This window comes from Trichechus manatus, unplaced genomic scaffold (assembly GCF_000243295.1).
Source record: "Trichechus manatus latirostris isolate Lorelei unplaced genomic scaffold, TriManLat1.0 scaffold00151, whole genome shotgun sequence".
Taxonomy (NCBI): Eukaryota; Metazoa; Chordata; class Mammalia; order Sirenia; family Trichechidae; genus Trichechus; species Trichechus manatus.
In genome coordinates, this window is record NW_004444087.1 from 231,825 (window position 1) to 245,642 (window position 13,818).

The 13,818-nt window shown below is 39.0% G+C and overlaps 1 pseudogene; it reads left to right on the forward strand.

The window, feature by feature from the left end:
• The window catches only part of LOC101349476 (cytochrome P450 3A12-like), a 31,659-nt pseudogene extending 19,604 nt beyond the window's left edge, over positions 1–12,055 (forward strand).
• The last annotated feature ends 1,763 nt before the right edge of the window (positions 12,056–13,818 follow it).

Consider the following 13,818-nt stretch of genomic DNA (forward strand, 5'->3'; position numbering starts at 1 on the left):
AGGAAGTTGTTCTGAAAATGTGCAGAAAGTTTTCCAGGCACATGAGAATTTCTGCCCAATAAAAGAAAGAGACATATTTAGAAAGGATAAATGATAGCCAGAGGTCCTATCTAGAAGCATGCAGACATCACTTTGTTCAAAGATTGAAAGGCAACCATGAAACAAGCATTTCATGCTCAGAAGTCAGTCAGTGTTCTGTGGATCATGCACATAAGCACCTCTAGAGAGCTTGTTTCAAAAGTAGATTCCCAGACTGCTCCCAGACCCCTGAGTCAGAACTGCTGCCTGTAAATTTACTTCAAGCCATCACATCAGAAAGTACATTGTCCCAAAATTGGTGATGCCAACTTAGAACTTTTGTTTAAGGTTGTGTACACTAGTATAATTGACTGTAAAGTTTTATTTGTCATTAGTAAGTAATTTGTTAGGAGAGCCTTTGAGACTATGTAATTATCTTGTTTCTCTTCAAACTTTCACATACTAGTATTATTATCCATTGATTGTTGAATGAGGTAATTATTTGCATGATAGTTGCAAAATAGTGTTTTTTTTTTTATTTCTACCCTTCTTTCTATATTTATGAGCTGCTACTCCACTGTAAGAGAGAAATTTACTTTCACATTCATTTATTTATAAAAATCTGTATGGGCTCATAAAGTATTAATTTATTCTCATACTATCATGATTTATTTTGTTGCTCAAAACTGTCTCTGGTTTGTTCAATAGAAACACTTTCAAAGTGACTCCCGTATCATTTTTCACATGACTATCATTTTCTGAGTACTTCCTTGCTTTCTGGCATAAAGTAGTCCAACTTTCTCTTCTATTTCACTTGAGCAACCAAGAAATCAGTCCTTTCTCCCAGGAGCCTTAGTTTCATTTAGTGGGAAACGGTATTTAGAAACCAAAATCTGGGATTTCGGTGTGCTCATTGCTACTTCAGATTCCTTGCTGTTAATCCTGTCACAGACAAAATTAAGAAAATAAAATATATCAACACAGAAGTGAGAAACATAAATATATAAATATCTATCCATATCAGTGATATAAACTTGATGTCTCTTCGTATTAAAAAAAAAACACACCTAAATTATAGTCAATTTCCGTGACATAAATATTTCCATCTTGGTCAATTTCAAGGTACCAATGGTTTGAAAATAAGTTCACAAAATTTCTGACTATTTAACAAATGGATCTAGAGAACAGGGATGAGCTGATGTAAGCACATCACTGTAAATAAACCTACTTCCATGTCTACACCTGCAGCTATCTATCATCTATGACTTAGGCCGTGTTTTCTAGAGAATCCAAACCAGTGAAGAAAAAAAGAAATTATATATATATATATATATATTTCCCATGCATCTGTCAGTTTGTTGTACTGTGCTTACTTGCATGTTGCTGTAACAGTGAAAGCTATGCCACCAGTATTTCAAATACCAGCAGGGTTGCCTATGGTAGACAGCTTTCAGTGGAGCTTCCAGTCTAAGACAGACTAGGAAGAAGAACCTGGCCATCTACATCTGAAAAAATTGGTCAGTGAAAATCTTATGAATAGCAGCAGAACATTGGCTGGTATACTGCCAGAAAATGAATGCTTCAGGTTCGAAGGCATTCAAAATACGACTTGGGAAGAGCTGCCTCCTCAAAGTGGAGTCAACCTTAATTATGTGGGTAGAGTAAAGCTTTCAGAAACTTAATTTGCTAATGTTGCACAACTCAAAATCACAAGAAACAGCTGCAAAAATCCACTAAAAATTGGAACATGAAATGTGCAAAGTATGAATCTAGGAAAACTGGAAGTCATCAAAAATGAAATGGACCACATAAAGATCAATATCCTAAGCCTTAAAACCCACTGGCATTGAGCTGACATGGACTGATACCGGCCATTTTGAATCAGAAAATAATACGGTCTACTATGCCGGAAATGACAAATTGAAGGAATGGTGTCGCATTCATTGTCAAAAAGAACATTTTGAGATCTAACCTGAAGTACAATGCTGTCAGTGATAGGAAAATATCCATACACCTACAAGGAAGACCAGTTAATTGGACTATTATTCAAAGTTATGTGCCAACCGCTAATGTCAAAGATGGGAAAATTGAAGAATTTTACCAACGTATGCAGTCTGGAATTGACCAAATATGCAGTCATGATGCATTGATAACTACTGGTGATTGGAATGCAAAAGTTGGAAAAAAAGAAAGATCAGTAGTTGGAAAATATGGCCATGGTGATAGAAACGATGCGGGAGAATGACATAATAGGATTTTGCAAGACCAAAGACTTCATTGCAAATACCTTTTTTCAACAACATAAATGGTGACTATACACATGGACCTTGCCAGATGGAGTACACAGGAATAAAATAGACTGCAACTGTGGAAAGAGATGATGGAGAAGTTCCGTATAATCCGTCCGAACAAGGCCAGGGGCCGACTGCGGAACAGATTATCAATTGTTAATATGCAAGTTCAAGTCGAAGCTGAAGAAAATTAAAGCAAGTCCAAGAGAGCCAAAGTACGATCTTGAGTATATCCCACCTGAATTTAGAGATCATCTCAAGAATAGATTTGACACATCGAACGCTAATGACGAAAGACAAGTTGTGGAATGACATCAAGGACGTCATACATGAAGAAAGCAAGAGGTTATTAAAAAGATAGGAAAAAAAGAAAAGTCCAAAATGGATGTCAGAAGAGACTCTGAAACTTGCTCTTGAAAGTTAAGTAGCTAAAGCAAAAGGAAGAAATGATGAAGTAAAAGAACTGAACAGAAGATTCCAAAGGGCTGCTAGAGAAGACAAAGTAAAGTATTATAATGACATATGCAAAGAGCTGGAGATAGAAAACCAAAATGGAAGAACATGCTCGGCATTCCTCAAGCTGAAAGAACTGAAGAAAAATTCAAGCCTCTAGTTGCAATAGTGAAGGATTCTACAGGGAAAATATTAAAGGATGCAGGAAGCATCAAAAGCAGATGGAAGGAATACACAGAGTCATTATACCAAAAAGAATTGGTCGATGTGCAAGCTTTTCAAGAAGTAGCATATGATCAGGAACCGACTGTACTGAAGGAAGAATTTCAAGCTGCACTGAAGGCGTTGGTGAAAACAAGGCTCCAGAAATTGACGGAATATCAATTGAGATGTTTCAACAAATGGATGCAGCGCTGGAAGTGGTACTCATCTATGCCAAGAAATTTGGAAGACAGCTACCTGGACAACTGACTGAAAGAGATCCATATTTATGCCTATTCCCAAGAAAGGTGATCCAACTGAATGCGGAAATTATCGAAGAATATCATTAACATCACACATAAGTAAAATTTTGCTAAAGATCATTCAAAAGTGGCTGTAGCAGTATGTCAACAGGGAACTGCCAGAAATTCAGGCCAGATTCAGAAGAGGATGTGGAACCAGGGATATCATTGCTGATGTCAGATGGATCCTGGCTGAAAGCAGAGAATACCAGAAAGAAGTTTATCTGTGTTTTATTTACTATGTAAATGCATTTGGTTGTATGGATCATAACAAATTATGGATAAAATTGCGAAGAATGGGAATTCCAGAACACTTCATTGTGCTCATGAGGAACATGTACACAGATCAAGAGACAGTTGTTTGGACAGATAAGGGGATACTGTGTGGTTTAAAGTCAGGAAAGGTGTGCGTTAGGGTTGCATCCTTTCACCATACCTATTCAATCTGTATGCTGAGCAAATAATCTGAGATGCTGGACTACATGAAAAAGAAAGGGGTGTCAAGATTGGAGGAAGACTCATTAACAACCTGTGGTATGCAGATGACACAACCTTGCTTGCTGAAAGTGAAGAGGACTTGAAGCACTTACTGGTGAAGATCAAAGACCACAGCCTTCGGTATGGATTACACCTCAACATAAAGAAAACAAAAATCCTCACAACTGGACCAATAAGCAACATCATGATAAACAGAGAAAAGACTGAAGTTTTTAAGGATTTCATTTTACTTGTATCCACAATCAACACCCATGGAAGCAGAGTCAGGAAATCAAAAGACACATTGCATTGGGTAAATCTGCTGCAAAATACTTCTTTAAAGTGTTGAAAAGCAAAGATGTCACCTTGAAGACTAAGGTGCACCTGACCCAAGCCATAGTATTTTCATTCGCATCATATGCATGCAAAAGCTGGACAATGAATAAGGAAGACCAAAGAAGAATTGAAGCCTTTGAATTGTGTTGTTGGCAAAGAATACTGAATATGCCATGGACTGCCAAGAGAACGAACAAATCTGTCTTGGATGAAGAACAACAAGAATGCTCCTTAGAAGCAAGGATGGCAAGATTATGTCTTACATACTTTGGACATGTTGTCAGGAGGGATCAGTCCCTGGAGAGGGACATCATGTTTGGTAAAGTACAGGGTCAGCAAAAAAGAGGAAGACCCTCAACAAGATGGACTGACACAGTGGCTGCAACAATGGGGTCAAGCATAACAACCATTGTGAGCATGGTACAGGACCAGACATAGTGTTTCGTTCTGTGGTGCATAGGGTCCCTATGAGTTGGAACCGACTTGAAGCCACCTAACAACAACAACAGCAAATATATATATTCCATCTCAAGGAAATGGCTCACACTTTTGGGAGCCTGGCAAGTCCCAAAATCCATGGATCAGGCATGGCTGGAGCTTCTCTTGACCCACGTGGCTTCAGGGGCATGAACCCAGAATTGGCATACCAGATGTCAAGCTTCTGTAAGGACTTTCCTAAGAACTGAAAGTCTGACGATGACGAGCTGGAAACAGGATCTAAACTAAGCAAGTGAGATTTTCCAGATTGTCTGTACATATATTGGGTGCAGGCTTGTCATGGATTGAATTGTGTGCCCCCAAAATATCTGTCAACTTGGCTAGGTCATGATTCCCAGTATTATATGATTGTCTACCATTTTGCCATCTGATGTGATTTCCCTATGTGTTATAAATTCTATCATTACGATGTAATAAGATGGATTAGTGACAGTTATATTGATGAGATATACAGGATTAGATAGTGTCTTAAGCCAATCTCTTTTGAGATATAAAAGAGAGAAGTGAACAGAGAGACAAGGGGACCTCATACTACCAAGAAAGCAGTGCTTGGACCAGAGCTCGTCCTTCGGACCTGAGGTTGCTACACTGACGTGCTCCCAGACCAAGGGAAGACTGATGACAAGGACCTTCCTCCAGAGCCAACACAGAGAGAAAGCATTCCCCTTGAGCTGGCGCCCTAAATTTGGACTTCTAGCCTACTGGACTGTGACAGAATAAATTTCCCTTTTTAAAAGCCATTCACTTGTGGTATTTCTGCTATAGCAGCACTAGGTAACTAATACAAGTCTACACCCCTGGGAAACTCCCATTACAAATGATTAGCTGATCACATCAGATTATGTCATGGAGGTGGTTACATTATATCAGAAAATGGAGGATAATTACATAACACTGAGAATCATGGCCTAGTCAAGTTGACACTTAACATTAACTATCACGATCTATAGTCTATATCTCTCATCTATGTATTGGAGCCCTGGTGGTGCAGTGGTTAAGAGCTACAGTGAGTTATGACTGCTAACCAAAAGGTCAGCAGTTCAAATCCACCAGCTGCTCCTTGGAAACCCTAGGGGGTCTGTTCTACTCTGTCCTATAGGGTCTCTATGAGTAGGAATCAACTCGACAGCAATGGGTATCTATGTATTTTCTATCTCTTTATCTCTCTACATCTTTCTTTCTCTTTCTATATCTCTATCTCTCTACATGGTCCAAAAAACTTTCAATGATGAAGGAAATATTCTCTACGTGTATTGTTGAATACAGTTACTGCTAGAAAAGTGTGTCTATTGAGTACTTGAAATGTGGCTAGTGCCACTGAAGAACTGAATTTTTAACTTGATTTAACTTTAATTAACTAAAATTAAGTTCAAATAGCCTCATGTGACTAGTTGTTACTGTATCATAAAACATAACTGTAAGCTTTTGGTTTGTACACTAATTCTAATTCAATACCCTGAGGTACATTCTAAATGCGAGAAAGAATTTGAGAGTTGTGTTTACCCACAACATCACAGAAGCCATTATTTGGAAGTTAAAACAACTCTGTAGACCTTACTTACACTCAATTTATTTTGTTTTTAGGTATGAATTACAATTGTGAGGGCAGGCATCATGTTAATTTCAGTGCTCCAGGTATCTAAAGATATTAATACAGCCCCAGTGAACACACTAGAGCTTGACAATGGTTTAGCTTTTCTCAGGAGAAATACCAAGGGGGAGGTCAATGTATAATCACAAGGGCTGTTTGGCTGGTATAAATAGAACAAATAGAGGGGATATGTATTGAGGAAGATGCCATTTAGGTCATGACAGAATAAGCATTGCTAATTCTGCTCATTAGACGCTGTATTTCCATCGGTCTATGTGACCAATGCCTGTCTATTGACATTTTCATTCGTATGCTATTTTAACATCATTGATTGGATTAGGGTTGCACTAAGTAAGGGAGAAAGTGAGTAAATCTCACCTTTGTGACTAACTGCATGGTAAGGATCAGCATGAATACAATTCCAAAATGAGGTGATGAATTGAGTCTTCACCTTCCCACTTCTCTATCCTCATCGCCAGCACTCATGTGACACTGTCTCTCCAACACTATGGCTCAGATGTGAGTCAGAGCTCACAAGTTAGGACACCTTTCAGACCAGGTTTCCATGCAGCATTTCTCTGACCTTAGCCACCCAGAGCTAAACAGAGCTCACAAGTTAGAAGAGGACAATAGACTCTTCTGGCTCTCACTGCCCCTGTGAGCTTGATAATTTGCTTGAATGATTCACAGAATCTCACAGAGATTATACCATACTTATGGCTAAAGATATATTGCAACCAAAAAGGATACAAACGAAGAGATACATAAAGTCTAGGAGGGGTCCCTGAATGGAGTTTCCTTGTCCCAAAGAGGGCCATCTATGGTCACCAACCAGGATGCTTATCTGAGCCTACGTGTTCAGAGCTCTTATTGGCCTCCCCCATGTGCCCATGATAGATTACATCATGTCTCCTGAGGCATGACATTTTGTCCCCTGATGTTCTCTCTTGGTCTGTTCATCCCCCATTCATTAGCCTCAGGTGTGGTCCAGCTCTCAGGAATCAAGACCACAGGTCAAATTCCTTTTTACCAGGTGTCCCCTCACCTCACAAGGTCAATCTCCACTCTTCTAGCTTCTTGTCTAACTCTATAGTTCCTGTACATGTCTGTGATTATCCATTTTGAAGACTTGTACCCCTGGTCTTCTATTACCTGATGACTTTCAGTAGTATAATCCATACTTCTCAAGCTTGATTGTGCACACAAATTACCTGGGTATTATGTTAAAATGCAAATTTGAGTTAAGTAGTTTTAGGTTGAATGTGAGATTCTGCATTACTAAAAAGCCCACACATGATGCTGGTGCTGCTGGTCTATGGACCACATTTTGAGTGGCGAGAGTTTATTTGTAGCTCAGTACTGTTCCTTTAAGTTTCCCTAAATGTATTTAGATGAAAATCTTTAATTGTTTGACATGTAGCCATAGTATTGAAAACAATTTCAAAGAAAATTTAAGTTACACTTTAGCTAGAATAATTAATTCTTTTTCTTGAGGGGGAAAGTCCCCCATTATTGCAACTAAAGTAGTATTTGAATTCTCCACAGATCACATTGATAACACTTTGTACATTACATGGAAGTGCTATCTCTTGAAATTGCCCAGCTGTGTTGGTGAAGAAGGTGGCATAACCAAGAGCAGAAGGTCAAGAATAGTACAAACCCTTGGAAAGGCAGATTAAAATAGTTTTTTTGTTTGTTTGTTTTTCTTTTCTTTTTCCAGCTATGTAAGCTCACCTTTCCACTTCTCCATATTAGAATGCAAACTACTCCCAGAGTGACTCAGAATTTCTTTTCCATTTCCCCCTCCTTGGGGATTTGAGAATTTTATTTGTGCTTCTGTTCATCTAAACTGTGATGTTTTTCACATTGACTAGCTTTATCTACAGCATATTTCCTCTCTTTTCAGCTTTGACTGGTACGCAGCTCGTAGCTCAATCGATTATCTTTATTTTTGCTAACTATGAGACTACTAGTATTGCTCTTTCTATTCTTATGTATTTATTGACCACCCATCCTGATATTCAGCAGAAAGTGCAGAAGGAGATTGATGCAGCTTTTCCCCATAAGGTGAGTGGGTGATGAATGATGACGAGGGTGAAGGTGGAGCCTAGCAAGAATGTCTCCCCACCAGTTTTTAGGAGAGGTTTTCCAAAAAGCGTAAGTGTTCATTCTTTCACTGCGATCCTGCAGCTGCACTATCTGAAACATGAAGACATCATGGTAACCCACACTGGGAATAAAGAGATAAAATGTTGCACACTGGCTCTCAAAATTCTTTGGCCCAAGATTGACATACCATACTTCAGCTCACAGCCATTGGCAAAGCTAATAACCTAGCTTCCTCTAAGTGCAGATGGGCTGGGAAATGTGGGAGACTCAATGAATATTTAGTGAGCAGTGAATGTCTACCCTACAATGTTATTAGGTAGTGAGTATAACTATTTCCATGTATCATATCAGAAAACAGAGTTGCAGAAAGATGAGATAACTTTCCTAGGGTCTTACAGCTAGTGGTGAAGGAGTCAAGATATGCTCGTTTGTGCCTGGATCCTGAGTCAAACCCTTAACCTCTATAGTATTGCCTCTGAAATACAGCACCAAGTGATAGCCACATATTCCCCACACTGTTTTGAGATCTCTGCAAACTTGGAATTCTTTATGGTGTAAAGAGACCTTGCCTTTGGGGATAGAGGGCTTTTTGTAAGTGAGTGAATACAAAGGGATCTCAGAGCTCACAGTCAAACCCTGAAGTGACCACTAGGATAGTTTCCCAGCAAAAGAAGATGGCCCCATTGTAGGGTTCTGATTTTCATTATAACTTTCCCCAGAGCTGAAATTGTGTGCCTTGGTACTATCCAATCACAGACCTCTTTTTTCATATTTGGTATAGTAAGGACCAGTTTCTACCCAAATTATTTAGAGTTTCCATACAATATTGAGTTTCTCTCCATATTCTCTCTCTCTTTTTCTCTTTCTCTCTCTCTGAGAGAATGTCACACATGGTAATGCTAGGAATTTCATGCCCTGTTTAGAGGATTTTTCCAAGGGTCTCCCATATTCATAACTGCTCCACACATCTCAGTGGACCATTGTGCAGGTCAAAGGAACATGAGAGTTTTGAAAAATTATTTATAAATGCTAAAGTCCTTTACCAATGTGAGTTATTCTTTGGAGATAATACTTCTGCAATACTGCCTAGACTGGAGTTGAATCTCAACTTTTTGAACCTGTTTCTTTCTGCCCAGGCACTTCCCATGTATGATGGAATGTTACAGATGGAGTATCTTGACATGGTGGTGAATGAACACTCAGATTATTCCCAATCCCTGGCAGACATGAGAGGTTCTGTAACAAAGATGTTGAAATCAATGATCATTCCCAAAGGAACAGTGGTGATGGTGCCAGTCTTTGTTCTTCACTGAGACCCAGAACACTGGCAAGAGCCTGAGAATTTCCTTCCTGAAAGGTACAGGACTCCTGGGAAAGGGAACCCCCTCTGATCCAGGTTAGTTTGAGCACATTCTGACGTTTCTTAGCGTAGATGACAGACCTGTGACTGTACAATCGTTCGCTTATATATCTTTCTTCTATTTTTGAAGCTTTGTTCTTATTACAAAAATGATATTTGTTTATTGTCAAAATTTTACAAATTGTAGACTAGAAAAAAGACAACTGTCCACAATCCATAGTCCCAACAGGTTAATATAATCCTCATTAATAACTTATGTACTATGAACTTTTTCTCTGCATATATAGACATTTAAAAATTAGAATGGTATCATATTTTATTTGGTTTTGAGCTGTTTGTTTTATTTAAAAGCAGACTATAATCAGTACCCTATGTTACCATAGATGTAAGTACAGGCAGTCTCTGGGTTATGAACGAGATTCGTTCACAAGTGTGTCTTTTAGTCTAAGTAAGTCTTTAAGTCGAATTTGTAGGTGAGTAGGAACAGGTGCGTATGGTTCTTTAGTCTTAACGTTAGTGCAAGAAAAGGCTCCGAGCGTTTTCACTGATTTAAAAGCTGCATGTGCAGCAAGTTAAGGTGTTTGCTATGAAGAATTTGTTGCTAGTAGTGAGTGCTTCAGTCTTTTCAAAGTGAGTGAAAATTACATAACATTAAAGAGCAAGTCGACTTGTTCATAAGTCAGATGTTCGTATCCTGGGGACTTACTGTATATAATAATTTTTGTTAGTTGTTTACGTATACCATAACTTATTTAACCACTCTCTTATTTTATTTATGTGGCCTTTTTTCTTTCTTTCTAGTTTTTCTGTGATGCTCTCTTTAGCTTTCTGAATTTACCATCAACTTTAGGAAGAATTTACGTGTTCCATTTTTCGTGTGTGTGTGTGTAGGAGTCTTTATCCCTGAAGGTACTTGTAGAAAGAGTAAATCAAAGTTAACTAAATCCTCTATTTCCAGGACAAGAGGAGTTCTATGGTTCCTTCAACCTCTGAAGTTCCACTTCCTATAGCTTCATGACCATAAAACCAGAGGCCACTCACTGTACTTCTCTCTGATTCATTCAGTCATTAAACAGACGTTAAGTGCTTACCATGTGTTATGACTGAACCAGACAGTGAAAACTTCAAATATTAAAAAAAACAAAATTGTCCATCATGAAGAATTTTGACATATGTCCAAGTCTATAGACACTATTAATGTGTTTCCATGTGCCCATCAACAGACACAAAAACAATCAGCCCATGGCTGCTGCCCCTATCCACTTGCCACCACTACCCTCCTGCTTATTCCTATGTTATTTTGAAGCACATCACATTATTTAACCTGTAACTATTTTAGAATGTTCTCTAAAATATAGACGCAAGAAAAAACTCATAACTACAATACCATTATTATTTTTTCCAATCAATATTGTTTTCTTTAATATAATCAAATGTTTATGAATCAAATTTGAATTAAATTAGGTCTAACCTTCAAAGAATTTATAAACTCAAGGAGCAGAGAAGGAAATCAGTGATTATACTATAGTAGAGTAGCATCATATTCCCGTGTAAATTATGTGACTTTAACTATTCTATTCTGTGGGTGAGAGAGATAGAGATAGAGACAGAGACAGACAGAGAGAGAAGAAGAAGAAGAGGAACAAGAAGGAAGAGGAGGAGGAGAATGAGATGGAGAAGGAAAGAATGAGGTGAAGAAGGAGAAGAAAAGGTGGAAAAGGAGGAGGAGGAGAAGAGGAGGAATGAAGAAAAGAGAAGAGATAAAAAAGAGTGGAGAGGAGAGATGAGGAGAGAAAAGAAGAAGAAAAGGGAAAAATAAAAAATAATGGGAGGTGTTTATTCCTGCTTTCTCTCTGAATGAGAACATGATCAACACAAATGTGAGTTGAGTCAGGAATTTAGTTTTCCTTCAATGAATGTTATTTCCCAAGTACCTTTCATAGTGTTAAAATCTCACTACCTTGAGTGTAGTTATAGAGTTTGGAAATGCATTTTCTTTGAAACAGTATTCATCTCATGTCCTCAACAAGGCTGAAACCTCCTGTAGTGTAAGGGGAATGGAAAGGATTTGTAGCTTACAATTCTCATAGTGAAAAATTAAAACTATAATAGGATTTCAATGACTAGGTCATGAAAGTATACTGTATACTATTTTCTGAGGGTGCTAAGTGAGAGCCCCAAACATGTAAGTCTTGTGGTTTTTAGGCTTCATTAACTTGTTTTCATCTACTATCATGAAACCAGATTCAGCAAGGAGAACAAGGACAACCTAGATCCTTACTTATACCTGCCCTTTGGAACTGGACCCCAAAATTGCATTGGCAAGAGTTTTGCTTCCATGAGCATGAAACTTGCTGTCATCAGAATTCTGCAGGAGTTCTCCATCAAACCTTGTAAAGAAACACAGGTCAAACAGTAAATTCTCTGCATAAATAATATTTTATTGGGGGTGTTTTAATCTTAGTGATCTATATAAAAAAATGTGCTCATTCACTTTTTAATAAGTTGTTCAATTGGCCATTGAATCTATTTGAAGCCATGTATGAACTTTCATGGCCTTTCCATTCTGGAGTTCTATACGTGTGGCTTTATAAAAACCAATCTATAAAGATCATTTAGTCAATGCAGATAAATGTGATAGGATCACATGCAGTCCATTTAAACTAGAGCAAAGTTTTAAATTCTGTGTCAAGTCAGTTGGGAAGATAGAGAAGTGTTGTGCATAATTGCATAGCACAGTGATGGCCCTATCCTGACTCTCTAATGATGCTGTCCTCCAGCAGAACTTAGAGAATTTCCGTTGTGACAGTAGTTCTCAACCAGTACCTGTACATTAAAATCACCAGGGAACTTAAAAATTCCTGACACCTGGGTCATCGTAGAAATTCTAATACCATTAGCCTAGTGTGACTTTAAAAGCTCACCCATTGATTCCATGTATGACCATGGTTGAGAACGACTGATTCAAACAAAGCTTTTCTCCCAGATGATGAGTACTTCCACAATCCAGAGCCCTCCTGTCTATTTCAGCTTCCTTTCCACGATCTCTGTTCCAGACAATCTGGGCTCTTCTGACAACCTATTAATAACACTGCAGGGAGGAGTTTGAGATGGTTTCCATCTTATTTGTGACTTTAGAGCAGCTGTGTCTGTCCTGTAGATGTGTAAAACCAGGGGACTCTAAACTGAGAGAAAGCAGACCTGTGACACACCTGGGATGGAGCAGTATCCTCCCTGGAAATCTCTCAGTGAAGGGTCAGTGCTACTCATGTTCCAAAACATAGTTGCCCTTCACTCAATTAAGATCAGAATTTTCAATGTCGGTGGTGCCAACACGAGTGACAATGCACAAAGGAACTCCACCTGGTATTGAAAATACTATACACCATCAAAAGTTCATCATTTGGGCTTCCGGGCAACATGACACTATAGGCAGAAGCACCATGCCGTCCCTCCACAGCAAAGATTTGAAAAACTAAGCCAAACAGAGAAAACAGCAATCCTGAAACCCTAAGCATCAAATGAAGAGATAAAGAAATCAGCCAAGCACCAAACGGAATGAGAAACTGACAGAGAACAGAGAGTGAGGAGAGATACATGTAGAGGTCCCCTATCAGCTAACGCAGCATAGATCCACCATCTTGGACTCCTATCAGAGACCAGCGAACAGCGGGTATGAGAAAGCAGCTTCACGGAGCTTCCAGCAGAAGACAGAACAACCAGTAACCAGCAATATATGCTTTCCCAACCCCCACCCTTCTTCACCTCCACTCAGCCTCCTCTGCTTCCTGTGGCCACAGTCTCTTGGCCGGGAAGCACTGGCTGCTTGGATCCCACCTGCTGGCACTGGCTGACTCATTAAGTGCCATTTGTTGGCTGCTAGTGTTTCTTTTTTCTGCTTCATTTGATTTCTCCCTTACCTCTCACCACCTCCCCCTCCTTTCACTCAAATACCTGGATCCGTGCTTCATCTTTGCTTTTTCATGAAAGGCAGTGAATGTGAAACTGCTTCCCGGTCCATGCTGCCATGTGGTGAGATCCTGGGGCTTTTTTGTTAGTTTGTTTTGAATTGTTTGTTTTCCATTTCTTTTCTCAAATTGGGAGCCCATTCCAGCCAGGCAGTACTGTGCAGCATGGGTCCTACCCCTTCAGTTTGCACAGACATGCAGAGGGATCCCTGAG